The sequence below is a fragment of the Puntigrus tetrazona genome, chromosome 25 (genome assembly GCF_018831695.1).
Source record: "Puntigrus tetrazona isolate hp1 chromosome 25, ASM1883169v1, whole genome shotgun sequence".
NCBI lineage: Eukaryota > Metazoa > Chordata > Actinopteri > Cypriniformes > Cyprinidae > Puntigrus > Puntigrus tetrazona.
In genome coordinates, this window is record NC_056723.1 from 15,883,279 (window position 1) to 15,899,975 (window position 16,697).

Genomic DNA, 16,697 nt, shown 5'->3' on the forward strand with positions numbered 1-16,697 from the left:
AATAATGTTTTTTTTATTATTAATATATAATTAACTGCATATTTTGCATTTTTTGGCAGACTAGTATAGAACAAATACTTATATAGACACATTCTATACATATATGTTATATTTATTAAAGCATTATTAACACACTTGCCCTGCCCAAGACCTCTCTGATATTTCAAACAGCTGATTGATAAACGTTACGCAGGGCAGCAACTCACTGTGTGATGGAGTCTAGAGAACGAGGTGAGATTGTCCCTAAAATGCAAGATATTGGGCAAATTTGCATCATATAGTTAAGCAATAAGCAACAGGCTATTGCACAAATGAAAATGTCACCGTTTTTTTCCTTGCGGTGTCAACACAGACACAATATCTGTCCAACCACGTAGCAAACGTCCCGCAGCAGACGTCCAGAAACCCTTGCCTGCAGACAGTTTTGTGGTGGTCAGGCTGCGAGCATATGTAGTCATTCCTCACATATCCCAAGCCTCTCACCTCTGAGGTGCCCGTCAGCGCTGCTGCGGCGTGACATACTGTGTGCTTAGATGCTGAGGATTACCGCGGTATGTTTCATCAGCCCTGGATGACGTCCAGTAATATCTGCCGCAGCTGCTTTTTTCACATGGGTTCGCCCAGAGAGAAGGAGAGTTACGTGATCAAAGAGGAGAGAGAGGCTTTGGGGTTTTTATCGAGGCCCACATGTTTCAAATAAAAGCGTCTGCCCGCAAGCTGGACACTAGAGCAATAGCTGAACACGCCAAATAATATCATCACGCTCAGATTTCTTTATATTTCTATCCATCAATGTATGATTTTGTCTTTATTTCAGCACGTTGTATGATTGCTGTATTACAGAGTCATGGGTGGGTGTACTGATGCTCTTTTTTTACATTTATTGTTACAGCATGGAAGCACAATGATTTTCACTGAGAAGTGAAATAAAATCAGCATTATTATACATTTTAGTATACAATTTGACAGCACTAATTATCTTGTATTATAAACCTAGTATATAAGAAAAGATAAACAGTGCATCCAAGATAAAAGATTTTGTTTACATAATATATGTGTGAATGTATTCAGTTGATACCTTGATGTACTACAATAACTAACACTGAAATCAAAATTAATAAAAAAATTCAAACAAATGATAAAAAATAAAAACACTTTGCAATTAAAATGAAAAACATAACAGAATTTCCATGATACCAAATTATCAAAACAAATTTTATTGCCACTCAATGCTATATTAACTCTCATATTACATTAATATAGTGAATAGTGAACTCTCTCAATCATTTAAGTATTTATTTAAAACATCTGTAACATAAAATAACATAATACAATACACTACAATAAGTTTTAAAACGGGTATATGGTGTGTTTTTTGAACCAATGAAATATGACGGTGGGCGGAGCTACCAGCTATTTATTCCAAAAAGCCCCAAAAAAATTCATTTAGAAATACTTCCTGCAACTGGCTTTTTAACAAAAGCAGTCATCTTCACCTTCCATTCCAGGTGGGTTTTTATTAAATGTATGTGTCATTGACACATTTTCTGTAAAAATCAGACTAAAAGAGCTTTAGAAGTGCCGTAAGCCTCTTTTACTCCGTTATCACAGCTCTTCTCACATGGACATCGAGTCCTGAGCTCTGGGGCACAGCCAGTTCTGTCCTAGATCACATCGCTCCACCATTTCTCACCTTTTTAATGAGAGACCTTAAAAGATTTGACTTTCCTTCGAGCAGTCAATGTGTGTTCAATTACTTCAATTGTCTCTGCCGCCATCTTTGAGGAACGCAATCAGAGCTCCATGTGCTGAGTGGAAGCAGAGATGTTCGGTTTAGGACGACATGATTCATGCTGTAAGACTATAAAACTGAAACGATCCACGAAGACTGAGTACACTTTACTGGTTCTCTAGTTAAGTGTTATATAAAGTGTGATCTCAAAGTTGAACTATTGGGCAAAGTATTGAAAAACTTTCATTTAACACCGGCAGTAAACTCCAGCAGATTGAAAAAAGGCAATAGAAAGACCTCAGATTAAATTATTTTCCATATATGCACGGAATGAATTTAACAGTTCATAACTAAAAATAGTTTAAGTTTTTTAATTGCCTCCCGATGCTAAAACAACAACCTTTATATTACATTAATTGTATTATATTTATCAAACATACTTGAATTTATAATAATTTATAATAATATAATATTATAAATATAAATGTAAACATGGGCATGTGGAGTTTTTACAAAAATACCTATTTTTTTGTTTGTTTGTTTTTTCTAATACTGAATATGAACCAAAGTAAAAACATAAGCCTTATAGCAAAAACCACTGATAATTCTAAAAAAATTTAGTCTAAGATTTTTTATGCTTTTTAAAGACAAAGATTGCATTTATTTGACTAAAAATACAGTAAAATATGGTGAAAGATTGCAATCTAAAATAACATTTTCTAGTTGAATATATTTAAATACAATACAAATGTAATTTATTTCTACTCTAGTCTTCAGTGTCACATGACTGATCAGAAATCATTCTAATATGCTGATTTGCTGCTCAAGTAACATTTCTTATTATTATTGCCGTTTAACTTTTTGTGGAAACACTGATACATTTTTGGTTTTTGTGGATTCTTGAATAGAAAGTTCAAAAGAACAGCATTTACTTTAATTAGAAATTGTTTCTAAAGTTCTAAATGCCACTCTTTCTGTATAAAACAAACAAACAAAAACGTAATGTGCTAAAGTATCAATATGATATTGATTAACGTATTTACGGATTGGTTTATTACGGTAATGACATGTTAAAATTCAAACCTTAAAATCAGATTATAAACCTTAGAAACAAACAAAAAAAAAACCCTGACTGGTTGTGTTACATGTCAGTCATACGATTACTTCCTGTCTTAAGGGTGGTTTTGCCAGGACATGCTGTAATGTGGACCAGACTCGATGCCTCTAGTCAAAGCCTGGCTACATGAGACTACGCTTAAATACATCCTTTAGCACAGACTATGTAGCTCTTCCACCCTTAGCTTACTGTGTAAATACACATTAGGAAAACTGATTCAAAACATAATTCTCTTGCTGACAGGACCCATCATACCTAAATAATACATGCTGGATGACCAGTGAGAGACATAATCAGGTCACTGTCAGTTATTCCACTGATCTAATATCAGTCCCTTTAGTTCTGCATGAATACCTGTATTAAACAGCGTGTCTAAGGCATACGAGTTTTCCGTTGACGTTAACGTCTTCCTGGGGAACAACACAGAGTCCTGTTTCAAGAGCTGAGAGCACTTTAGGTGGTTCTCCGCCTCCACGGCAAGCTAATGACACGATCTATCTGTCAGTAAATCCAATAACAGTAGGCTGTCACTCAATACCGAGGTCCCGCCCCCTTCATGCCCCTCCACTCACCCTGGAGCCTTCCAGACCTGTCAATAACCCTTAAGACGAAGAGGAGGGGAGGGATTTTAGGAGGTGAAAGACAAATATCTCACTCAGCATGACACCGAGTGGTGGGTTTTCCCTCATGTGCTGCATGACTAGATTAAACCTCAAGACAGCGTTTATAATGGAAGAGTCAATAACTACAACAGCTCAGAATATAGGCCTTCAGGTTGACAGAAACATAAGTAAACGCCTCTGAGGCTGTTTATACAAGACTGGAATGATAAAGGTTAAAGTTGTGTAACTCGAACACGGTTGTGTGCCTATCATCCACTTAGGCTTAAAGGATATAGTGAGAATTGTTGTGGTCGTGGGTGCTGGGCTGCTTTGAAAGCAATGTGAACTCATCTGTCAGCCGAAAAGTATACAATTTTTTAGAAGCTGTAAATAAAATGGTTTGTAATGGTTTTTTTACAAGAAAATACTATTTCGGTCTTTCTACTTGCAGGTTCGTGCAATGCTTGCAGTTTGTTCATTTTGAAATGTTCTGGTAACATTAGTTAACATGAACTAAGAATGAGCAATACTTTTACAGCATTAAGTTCTGTTTGTTAACATTAGTTTATAGACTGCGAGCTGACATGAATTAACAATAAACAGCTGTATTTGCATTAACATTAACAGTCTTTGTTGATCGTTCGTTAATTAACAAATGAACCTAAAGTGTTACCAAATATTTGTACTGTAAAATTTTCTGCATTTTTCACTTCCGTAGCAAGCGTTTTCAGAAGTGTTTCGAAAATCCAGCAGAACGACTGTCAAGTTCATCCACTTTGAAGCTAGAAGACACCAAAATCATTTAGTAATGCAATTTTTTCGCAAAAAAAAATGTATTCGAGGATTGTGTGTGTGTGTGTGTGTGTAAAATTTTAGGATAACTAATATGAAAAAAATGCTTACTCTGTGTGTAAAAACCTTAAAAGCAAATAAATAGTAGATCTGTCATTACCACGTCACATGATATCAGCTATCATTTGCGATCATTCATGCACAAACAAGAATTTTTATGATATAATCTAGTGATGGATAAAATAAAGCCCTGCTGTAATGGTGTTCATCTTGCCAACAGAATTGTGCCACCATAGCAATAAGCGGCAAACATTTTCATTAAAATATAGTGTAAAGAAAAATCTGAAGTGAAAAAATGTACAATGCAGAACAAATTTCAAAATCAGATTAGATTCTCATTCACAAGCATTCATCTCAATTTGATTCAACTATATATATATATATATATATATATATATATATATATATATATATATATATATATATATATATAAAACATTCAATATTTGGTGAAGAATTTTTTTTTTGAAAGAATACAGTGCTGCAGGGATGACAGATTTTTGTAAGTCTACGACATTATATACATAGGTTATATTGCTTTGTGAAATTTTGTCATGATACAAAACATAAGAATGATAAACTTTTGTTGTTCAAAAGTTGTGTTAAGTTCTACAATAATCTAAAATCCAATACAAAAATCCTATTAGGATTGAACCAGGGTGATGCTAACTTCACAGCAGCTTTCCAGTCACAGTCATCCAATTACACAATGTTGCTGGGGATCTGATCTGATTGAGTTACGTGTCCCGAAACGAACACCAGCAAAATAGACAAAAGCTATGAGAGTCACACAACAGTTGCACCACTTTTGAGTATTTCAGAAAAACACTAAAAAAAAACCCCACATGCAAATAAGCTTTGCAATCATCCAGCAACTCTGAGTGAATTCCCCTCAAGACTTCTCTCAAATCCCATGCGAGCACAAATCTCTGCCCTTGAAGTTACAATCATTTAACCTCTAACCCTCATTTAAAGAGTTCTCAGACTGTCAACATGAGCACACATGCCTCTTCACCCGCCTAAAACAGCATATATTTTATTTTCTTCCCAAGCCACAAGAGTGCGTGAATGATGTGCCCAGCAGAAGGCCTGTTTTCTTAAGCTTGACGCTGATGTCCTGCTTTGAAGCCTGTTTTCTCATAGACAAGTCAGCGACACCCTAACTAGACGTGACATATTTTTGCTGAAATAGGGTCCCCAACAGGGCACCGCTTATTAATAGACATTTTTCACTTCAGCCAGTGCATTCCTCAAACACAAAGCCTCACTTTGAAGACAAGATGGATCGCGGCAGATAACTTAACATATCTGACATGTGGAAGACAGATTGTGCTTCGTAGGAGCATAAAGAAGTGAACGCTATTTTTTGAGTGTTTGAAAAAAATAGATTGCACACGATTTCACATGTACGTTTGATTCAGATCTGTTAACATTCAAGGACACAATGAACAGATCATTTTCTGCAGCCAGTGATGTGTGCGATGTTAATACATTGTAATAATACTGTAATAATACAGTAATAACAGTGCTGTCACAACACCGCCGTCTGCCTGTCAACAGAGTTTGTTCGTTGAGCATTTCAGCTTAACCTCTGGCCTTGCTCTCTGATGAGCTCACAAGGGTGTGTTCACCTTATCTCTCAACTAGTCTTTTATTAAGAACTCTAGAACCCCAAGGCTTTTAAAGAAAAGGCTTAATTAAACTAAATAAGGTTTACCCTATGAAAAATAGGAATGACAACAATGACTAATTTGAATTGAATTCAAATTATGTATATACACACACACACACACACTCACTAGGATTAGCACTTAAAGGAATCTAATAAAATAAGAAATAAATAAGCAATTATCAATTTATTAAAAAGAAAATACCAAAAAGTCTTTAAAGTTTTAATATATGTAACTTAAAATGCATAAAAATATATTGTATTTGTAATATTTAACTATTACAAACATTATTATTTGTATGTATTAAATGTAAATATATTATTAAATTTAATGTGAAGTTCTAAAACCATTTAAAATTGTTTAAGTTGTGTGTAATATATAACTAACTGTACACACACACCCATTTAGCTCCACCTATTTAAATTTAAATATAAAAGAAAAATAAAATCAAATAAATAAAATCACCATGAATAAAATCATGGCAGTTCCTAGAATAGTTCATTTCTACAGTCACTCCAGTCTGTGTCATAAAATGAAAATCCTTTGAACTTGCCATGGCCGGAACAAAATATGTAAATAAATGTAAAACACATAATCTTTATTTATCAGACCCACGCCAGACAGATGGATCAGCCCACCTGGGAATCCTGCCGGCTCTCCAGATGTCCAATCTGTTGCGATCTGCAGGCCAGATCCAAATGAAAAAGAGCATGAGTGTCTCCCTAAAACAGAGAAAGTAGAACTTAAATTAATATTTTCCTCCATTAATCAGTGGGAGATTTTTTTTTTTTTCAAACAAAACAAAAGAGCAGCGCTATGACAAAGATTGCCAAAAATGGAAAAGATTACAGCTCTCTGATCTGTATTTACAGATCAAATACTCCATGCTAAAATAAATAAGTTTGGCACCAATGAACTTCGGTCATGATAAATGCAAGAATCCTAAATGTTTGACCACCAATGCCCATTCTTATGCTTCTTATGCAATGCATGGTTGAAATGAAAGCTATAACAAAGCACACATTTCAGTCAATTATCACACACAGACCTAAGATTATAGATCTAAAGCCATATGGACCATTTTTAATTATATTTTTTTATCATTTTTTGTCTTTTTGAAAAGTGCATGAAGATTCTCAAATTTTCTTATTGTTTCACGACTAAAAATAGCTGGCCTAAAAATGACATGATGCTGAAAAAATAATAATAAAGTGAGCTATATTTTTTGCAGAGCTGCCGTTCCATAACTGACTGTTTTACACAATTAACACTGTTTATTAATGAAAAGCTGCTTTGAAACAATGTGTATCGTGTAAAGCAATATATAAATAAACGTGACTCGACTTAAATGTACCTTTATGTGTAGACTATAAACAACGATTTAATAACCTAATTGTAGATATGACACTTAAAAAGGCATTTTCATTGACGCAACCTAATGTTTATTTAGGTATATTAAATGATTTCTTTGACTTTCTAAAACTTTATTTAACAATTTGACATTTCCTTTTTGCACTAGCAGTTGAAATGCATCAGAAAACGATAATGTTTCTACCTCATTCATTAATTTAAGCATAATTTTAAACCGTGTTATCCATTACGAAGCCAATGTTTTGCTTTACGCCAAAATGTTTTGAAACAGTAGAAGTCTGAGTGTCCTTTCTGGCTCTGAAGTTTTTCAAAGTCCTTTTGTGGCTTTCAAACCCCATGTCTCTGGCCTATACTCACACTCTATTTATGCAAGAAAATGAAGTTGAACACTTGGCCCCTCCTAAATCTGTAAACTACAATTAAGCTAAATTCCAAGTTTATTTCCAAACGCCGTCCTCGTTCCAGACCATGTGAGAGGCTCGAGTCTAAAATTATAACACTTTGGGTCAGGCAGCCTTTGGGTCAGCCAATTCCTCTATCATCTTTCCTTCTACGCCGGTCTCGGAGTCTGAGAAGTGGTTAAACATACTTGTGTCATCTGTCACAGGCAGACACTCAAGAACTTGATTTGAAATGCATATATACGGATGAGGTGAGTGCGTCTGGCATCAGTCCGTACTACTCTATTCTGTCAGTGAAAACGTCTTGGCTTTTGATTGACAGACATGTAATTGGGAATCAGTCTCACTGTGTTATTTCACAATAATGTTGTCTTTCCTATGGCGGCCCGTAGTCAAAAAGGAAAAAATAAGATTTACATCTGACAGGGGAGGAAGGGAGCGTGAGGCTTAGATTATGCCTTCATGGCTGTGGTTGGAGAGGACAGTTGTGTGAAGGCGAAGCGTAGATGTGCCGTCACGGTCACACTGTCTGGTACAATAAATTATATGCATTTCCAAAATATATGTATTCTGGCTAAGGCTAGGGTTTTATATGTACTATAGGTTTTTTAATTAAACATTCACACTGGACCACAAAACCGGTCATAAATGTCAATTTTTCTAAATTTTGATTTATATACGATATACAAATATAGCGGGGGAAATCATTTATAAATTATTATAAATAATGATTTTGTACATTTGCCCACTGACAAACAAATGATCGGCCTATTTTAACTTTTTTGAGAGACAGAATAATAGTAAAATGCATTTCAGAAAAGATATAAATTGATTTGCATTTTAATGAGGCCATGAGCTGAGGTTAGGAGTGCTCTGTTAAAGGCAAATGAAAATTAGCTTATGAATAAGAGTGGAGCGAGAAAGTTGAGTTGTCATGACACCAGCTTCTTGGCTGACCTCTGACCTCTTATTCGACATGTAGGATTCGTGATGAAAGCTCAGAAGAGAATAGATGAACGAGGACGGAGAGACATTAAACGGCGGTAACAAACTTAGTCATAAGTTTGAATGAAAGTTCAGAGGTTTTAACTAGAGGTTTACGTCTTCAGAAGAAGAAATCCACTCACTCCTGAACGTGCATTTGGCCGTTGCCAGAAGACAGTGATTTCAGTTTATAATTTAAACAAATATAAATATTTTTGTTACAAAACCCCATCAATCTGCTTCAAAAGACATGTGTTAACCCCCCCCCGGAGATGTATAGGTTAGTTTTACAACGGATACATGCGATTTATGGAGCTTCAAAATACCAGCATTGCCAAGCCAGAAAACATTTTTAAAAACTCAAGTCTGTTCATCTGAAAGAAGATGGGTGAACTATTCCTTTAAAGAGAGTGCTCCTAATCTCAGCTTGTTACCAGTAGAAAAGACACCTGTCCACAGAAGCGATCTATCCATCAGATTCCAAACTCTCCACCATGGAGAAGAGACCAAAGAGCTGTCCAAGGATGTCAGGGACAAGATTGTAGACATATACAAGGCTGGAGTGGGCCGCAAGACCATCGGCGAGCAGCTTGGTGAGGTGGTGACAACTGGTGCGATTATTCTCAAATGGAAGAAACACAAAATAACTGTCAATGTCCATTGGTCCATGCAAGATCTCACTACATGGAGTTTCAGTGATCATGAGAACAGTGAGGAATCAGCCCTGAACTACACGGGAGGATATTGTCAATGATCTCAAGGCAGCTAGGACCAAAAGAAAGCAAAAAATAAATATATACATTATAAATAGTAGTCAGTGGCAAGAAAACAAACTGCAAATAATGATTTAGATACGTGATCTCATATCTACATATCAAAGCATTCAGACTCAAAAGGCTCTTGAGCAACAATAGAAAACAGTTTTACCATTTTTGAGTATACCACAAAAGAGTACAAGTTTATACAAAGTTTCCATTCAATTGTGTGGTTTTTATTGCTTTATTCTTTCTTTTACGATGTTTACTGTTTATTCTGCATCGGCATTAGGCTCTGAACCTCCCACAATCTCTCTTACGCCTTCCGGAAGGAATTTATGAGACCAGAGGTTCATGTGCAGCACTGTCATTCCTGCAGACATGAGACAGGGGCGGCAGTTGCCCTAGAGATTAATTACACCTAACCAAGAGGGCAAACCTTCGTAGTGAAGGTCTGCTTTACTTGTGCTGTAATCCACTGGAAATCAAAGAGCTCTGAGATCAAAAAATGAAACGCAATACTTCTACGTGTCGTGCTGTAATCCACATAGTATGCAGCAAGACATGCTTAATCCCATGCAGGTTCATGACGTAAACCACATGTGGCGCAAACCTGCACAGATCTGATGATGATGGAGAGCAAGTGGAAGAGGAGACAGGATGGATGGACAGAGCAACAGGCAGCCAGAAAAATAGACAGATGGACAGAAAGACAGATGTACCAAAAGTGATAGAGAGTTAGATACGCAGACGGTGCAGTGGCACATAAAAAACATTCACAAAAAAAGACAGACAGACCCAGATTGAACTGGGAATTCCTGCCCTAAAAAAGGCCATAAACAAGAACACTCCAGACCAGTCAGACAAATGTGGTAAGTGATTCCTTCACAGAAAGAACGGATGATGAAGGGGGCATGTTTTCTTTCTTTTTCGAAATATCTAAATTAAATTAACCGGCTAAGATGACTAGACAATTACTTGGACGGAATTAACCACTTCAAACAACAGAGTGCAAACAGGTTGCAGGTTTTCAGACGTGAATGATCTGAATCATTCATTCAGTGCTTTCCTGCCAAAAATGAACACCATGCATCTCTCAACGCTTTCGGCAGGCAATTCAAGCCACACAGATGTGGTTAGATAAACTCAGCTTAATAAAGAACATACAAATAAATTTGATTGGTACTGATATATAACCTTGTGGTACTCCACTGACTGAAGGAACACGTGTGTCATGCTGTCTGGAATCACCCCCCTTACCCCCTTGACTCACTGATGACTCATTCCCAGAGTAATTCCCACAATTGCAGATCATGCACATTACTGAGTGTGTGGAAGCATGAGAATTCCCAGAATTGTTTTGTAATCCCAATGTTTTAGCTCGGTTTTCTTGTTTTGGGGTTTTTGCCCATTTTGAACAAACTACCAGTGGAAACATGGTATATAGGCTTCGTTTAAGGTATGGATCAGAATAGTTTGACTATTTCTACAATACATAATAAATATTCATGAGCCCTCCGCTATTTTAAAACATAAGGGGTTACACAAAGAAAGAGAAAATGTGCTCAATAAATACACCAGCCAGTCTTTCTATCCATTAACATTTGTATGCATTGTTATGCTCCGCTTGTGTGTTGACTCTGCATCAAACAACCTCCTTCTATTCAGTCTGGATGAAAAGGCAGAGGCAGGAGACGTGTGAAAGTAAACATGAACCTCGGAAGGTTTGTTAAAATCCAAAAATAAACAGCTCAGTTTGGCCATCAATCACTGTGATGAAAAGAATCAACATGTATGCCACTTCCTGAGGTGAATCCCGAATGCAAAGTTCTGCACGGTTGGATCTGTTATTTACAACAAATAATAAATATATAGTATATACTGCATGTGCATACAATTTTTCAAAAGAGACAGAAGAGAGATTTTTACATTCCTAAAAAAAATGTAATTGTTTATCAAAGAATTCTGGAAAATGCATTACGATTTACACAAAAATTAAGCAGCACAAATATTTTAGTATAAATAAACATTTTATGAGAATTTTTCTTAAGCAGCAAAATCAACGTGTTTTTATTTATTCGCCTTTTTTTGCCGATAAATTTCCGATGAATCGTTTCACGCTAAAAACTGAAGCAATGATTTAAAAAGAGAAAAGGTATTTTCAATTGTGATAACATTTGATAATTATGCAGTGTTTTATCAAATAATTGGAGCCTTGATGAACAGTCTTCTTAAAAACATGTAAGCACATCTTGCCAACCCCAAAGTAATAGTATGCTGTATATACTTAGTGGTTACAGTATGTTATTGACAAAATCATGACCTTACAGGTTTTATATTTTATAAACAGCAAGTTTACTTAACTCCGGGGAGTAAATTAAATCATAAATGTCAAACAAAATTCAGGATTATTGTAAAACATCCTGGGCTAAAAATGTGTGTGCATGTGTTTGAGAGAGAACACAGTCCCTGACGGATTTAACACAATGCTGATTCCTCAAGGAATATATTTTAAACCGAGAATACTGAATCGCAGAGAGAGGATTACATTTTTTGTGAGACACACACATAAGAGAAAGGAGATGAGAGGACTGCGAAACAGATTAATAAAAGATGTCTGAATCATTTTTCGGCCACAGACATAAACAAATAGAGAACAGTTGCCTGTAGTCGTCCTCTCAGAGTACTAATTCGGTTAAACAAACCAGAGTCTAGCCGGACAGCCATGCTTTCTCTCCCAATGCTAACTCCATCGTAAGTCCATCGTAATCTTTAGGTGTTACTCACCAAACAATTATGGCTCCGCAGAAATAAAATGAGGCAATGGTAGATTCATAGACCCGTTCCAAGCGTTTACAGATATGAGTAAGGCTTCAGTCATTTCTTCTGACTCACTGTCTGAGAACATCAAGTTGTCTGGTGACTTCCACCAAACAAGAGACTTTTTCCACTCGTTTGGTACTTTGTATGTCAGTATGTCAGGAGCAGTTGAATAAAGGGTGGGAAAAACAGCAGAACATCCAGTAAGAGATGACTGGAACAAAAACTAATAGTTGGCCAGCTTTCCAAATAGAGATCCATTATGGATTACACTCGTATAAACATCTGTCTGGAAACGGAACGGTCAGTTGAATAACTCCATATTGTACAGCTTGGATACAGCTTGCAAACTGTTGGTTACAGGAAGTGATACTTACTCTGGTAAATGATACTTGCCTTTAAAATCAAAATAAATTGACAACAACATATTTTACAAGTAAACGGGCATGTGTGCATATTCTTTTTCATTTAACAAGAAGAAAAAGTAGGTTACCGATTTTATCAATTGGGAATTCAGTGGATTGGAAAAAGTGGGCGTTTTGAGAAAGCAGCCAGGTGATTGGAAGGAAAAAGTTGGATTGATGATATCAGGGTCAATTTCATGCTCTTGTTAAAACAAATTGCTGAAATTGTGTTTGAATCTTTCAGGTTGCATAATGTATTCCCAATAGAAAATGTAGTCCCTGTGAAAACAATTGGAACGAGACGCGAGTATCTGCGTATTTTGGACATGTTTCCTCTTGTACTGCTCGCAAGGGCTGACAATCATGCGCCAAATCAAAAACGTCACGCGCTCATTCTATTCCAGATCACGCTTGAGGTCCATCCACCATCACTGCTTGCAGATATGCCAGTGCAAAAATGCCTTAGAAAATCTCTGTGATAAACTGTTTCCACTTATTGTTTAAAGGATGGAGGATTTTGGAGGATTCCAGAAGGGTCTTAATACCCTCTGAATTGCTTTACTTCTTTAATCTCTCCTAACTCACTGCAGAGCCTCTGAACAGCGTCTTCCAGCCGTGCTGCTTTGAGAGACCTGCATTATCCCTCATGCTGTCAGTCGCTCAACCCCTCAGCTTTCAGAGGCTTTTTCCAAGGTCTTATCCCAAGAACTCAAACCTTCGCTCTAAAGCGTTTGTTTATTCACAGTCCAAGGTCTCCAGATGAAGAACGACAGGTTCAGTGGGGAATCTGAGATTGGTCAATGTGATAATGACAGACCTGGTTTTGATTAACTGAGCAGCCTACAAAGGCATCGTAGGCCGTATTTCATGTGCAAATGAAAACATCGCTGTGAGGGATAGTTGTACAGTCCGTTCAGTAGAGTGCACTGTCTTAAGGCCCTCTTTTGATGTATTTTGCCCACTTGAAAGATGCATTTGCTAAGTTGTGGGGGCTGAATGATTGGCGAGGAGTTAAATAACAATAAACCCATTGATCCACACTCATTTGCATCTTTTATTAAATATACACTAAGTTTCGTAGTTCCTGACATGAAATTATTCCAACAGATTTGCCTATGCAAAATTTGCACAGAGTTCGACAACACAAATTTAGATTCGAAAATTCGCAACAAACTGATGATCCAGTCAGTATCTACTCAGCCAGTTTTGTATAAAACTACACCATAGGGCTTAAATCTACATGTAATCTCAAACACGATAAAGTGAAGCACGGTTCTGTGAACATCAGTACATGTCCATCTGAAGGGCAGGGGCGCTCTCGTGCGGAAACGCCAAATACACCCCGAAGAAGAAACCAGGAAATTGCTATCACTGCAGCTGAATAAACGGAAGATTTAAACGTTTTCACGGATTCAACATGACCAATAAACACTTGACTATGGCAATATATGGTTTGCGTTCTTATTATTGTACTTTTCATCATAAAATATATCTATATTGAAATGCTAATCGATATAGCATTTATCACTGCTTAGAACGCAATGAAAAAATGTGCGCCTTAATTATAAGCCACAACTCACAGAAGGATTTATTTCGAACACTCAACTGACGTTATGAAGTGAGTTTGGAGTAAAAACGTTACTGAATGTGGTATTTTCAGATGGAGCACCATTTACTACACAGAGCCATTATTTCACTGAGAAGCTATATAAACAGCTATATAAACAGCTGTCATAATCGCAGACAATATAGTTGTACGATTGCGAAATCAATGAAAACGTGATATTTGTGTAGCTTGTCAAAGAACTTTGGCTCTGGGAAGTAAATGCTGCTCCATCTGAAAACAGGTGAAACCTACTACACTTCAGTATTACAAAATGATCCATAACAGAAGAGGCTAATCATGAAGATCTGGTTAACACCCTTGGGGTCGAAGGTATCGCCAACATTCTTCAACATTCAAAAAGACAGATAAAACATTGCCAATGGCGGACTGTATTAATACTACGCACACTTGCGTAAAACATGCGTATTACCAGCCGAGGGAGTATGCTAGGTTTTGAAACACAGTTTAATCTGAGATGATTCAGTTCAACTGTAACAGTCAACAACTGAGATAACAGAAAAATAAAACGACTGATTTACAGCGAAAAGTAACTTCTTTTAACGACAAACCCCGTCGCGCTGACTATGTACTGGCTTACTAGTCACTCAAGCCCTGTGACCCAGATTCCCTGTTGTTGTCAAAATACTTCGTTCTCACTCCGCAAGACTGTGAGAAAACCGGACATGTTCAGAAAGACAGCACAGATCCAGAGACGCTCACACACTTTGTGTTTAAAAAACAGCTTCTTAATCTTGAGCCAAACGGACGGACTGTCCAAAAATGTGCACAAGGGCAAAATTAAACATCGCTGCCAGGAACTAGGTCAGAAGAGCAGCGTTTTTTTGTGAATGAAGCAACTCCGCTGGGTAAAGACAGTCACCAAACACACACGACCTCCCCAGTGCCGGCTGACTCACAACGTTAATGATAAAAACACACAGGCGTGACAGAATGTACTACATGCTGTAGTCTGAGCTCACTAATTACTGATCTGCTCAAGCTGCAACACTTATTATGGGTGGATTAGAGCTGCTAACTGAAAAGTTACAGGATTGAACTTTAGACACACTATTCAAATTCATGTATCGGCAAAAGCTCTCAAGGCTTGCTCATTCTCTCGGTCTGACATCTGCATAATTGGCGTGAACTGACTTGCCCTTTTTTAAAGTTGACTGATTATTATTTATGCTATCATTTATTAAGCGTTTTTGGCAGATAAACTGGAAACAGTTACGTTTTATTAAAGGAATGGAGCTTTTACCCTATGGGGCACTGGCTGTGATTTGGTCTTTCCTGGATTTGTGAGTCAATCTTACCCCCAGCTTGAAGAAAGCAAGGTTTTAAAAAACTGCCACAAGATATCCAGGCCATCAGAAAATATCTTGGGGAAAAAAAAAAAGAAATGGCAAATGTACATCTTTTCTTTGTAATACAATGCAATAAACATGCACGTTTAGGGAGTAGATGATAACAGTGAAAAGAGAAGCTCCCTGTTACTGAGCACTTCTATTTATTGTAAAACGTTTCTGATTCACACTCTCAACCCTGAGCCAAAGCAATTTTGCTTGCTTTACAGGAAACCTTCTGCATTTTTAGGTTCTCAAAAAACTTCATTCTGTATGATTTGGCTTGTCTCTTCGTGGGGCTGAAAAATTTCCCCACAAGTGCAAGGATTTTGCCATCTTTGTGGAGACATAATGTGGGATATACCTGAAACCACACGCACAGACAAAAGTAAGTTTTAAAGATTTTCTATAAAACTATAAAAAGCAATGTGAAAAGAAGTAAAAAAAGGAAAAAAATTGAGAAAAGTTACCAAGACGAATTATAAAGATAAAATAAAATAACACCTATGTCCTGGAACATAGATGTCCAGCAACCAAATGGTATTTTAGAATTATCTTTTTCTTTCTCTCTTCAAGTTCAAGCAAGAATAGCAAGACACTTCACAGGAAAAGTTGGCAAATGCCACAAAACTGCAGCCACGAGCTTGAATCAGCAGCTCTCTGACCCAGTCTCAACAAATACTGAGCGCCGTGGACATCACAAACCTGGAATTTTTTGGCGTGGTTGTCCTCTGGAAACTGCCTGCATCCAAAGGCCAGGCCGCAAAGATGCATCACCTGGTGTACAGAGCAGAAGAAGTAGATCCCTGAGCAATGGAAAAAGTAATGCAGTCTAATGAGTCATCACTCACACTATTTCCTTTCCTAGACAGGTTTGTGCTTGGAGATTTGCAAAGGATACCTTTGACATAAAATGTCTTTTGCCAACTGTTGGCAGATTGAATTTGACCTCCTTTGCATTTCAAAGAACAAAGAGGGTTTTCTCTTGAAGTATGGTGTGAGAACTCACTCGCTTCAAGTTCAAAACATGAATGACG

The 16,697-nt window shown here is 36.9% G+C and overlaps 1 protein-coding gene across 1 annotated transcript in view; it reads right to left on the reverse strand.

Annotated features, from left to right (window-relative positions):
* LOC122331076 overlaps positions 1-16,697 on the reverse strand; it is a 205,327-nt gene that overhangs the window by 79,475 nt on the left and 109,155 nt on the right. Inside the window, exon 4 of the mRNA XM_043228526.1 lies at positions 6,612-6,695. The gene's annotated coding sequence lies outside the window, so the exon portion shown is untranslated. The remainder of the gene's footprint in view (positions 1-6,611; positions 6,696-16,697) is intronic.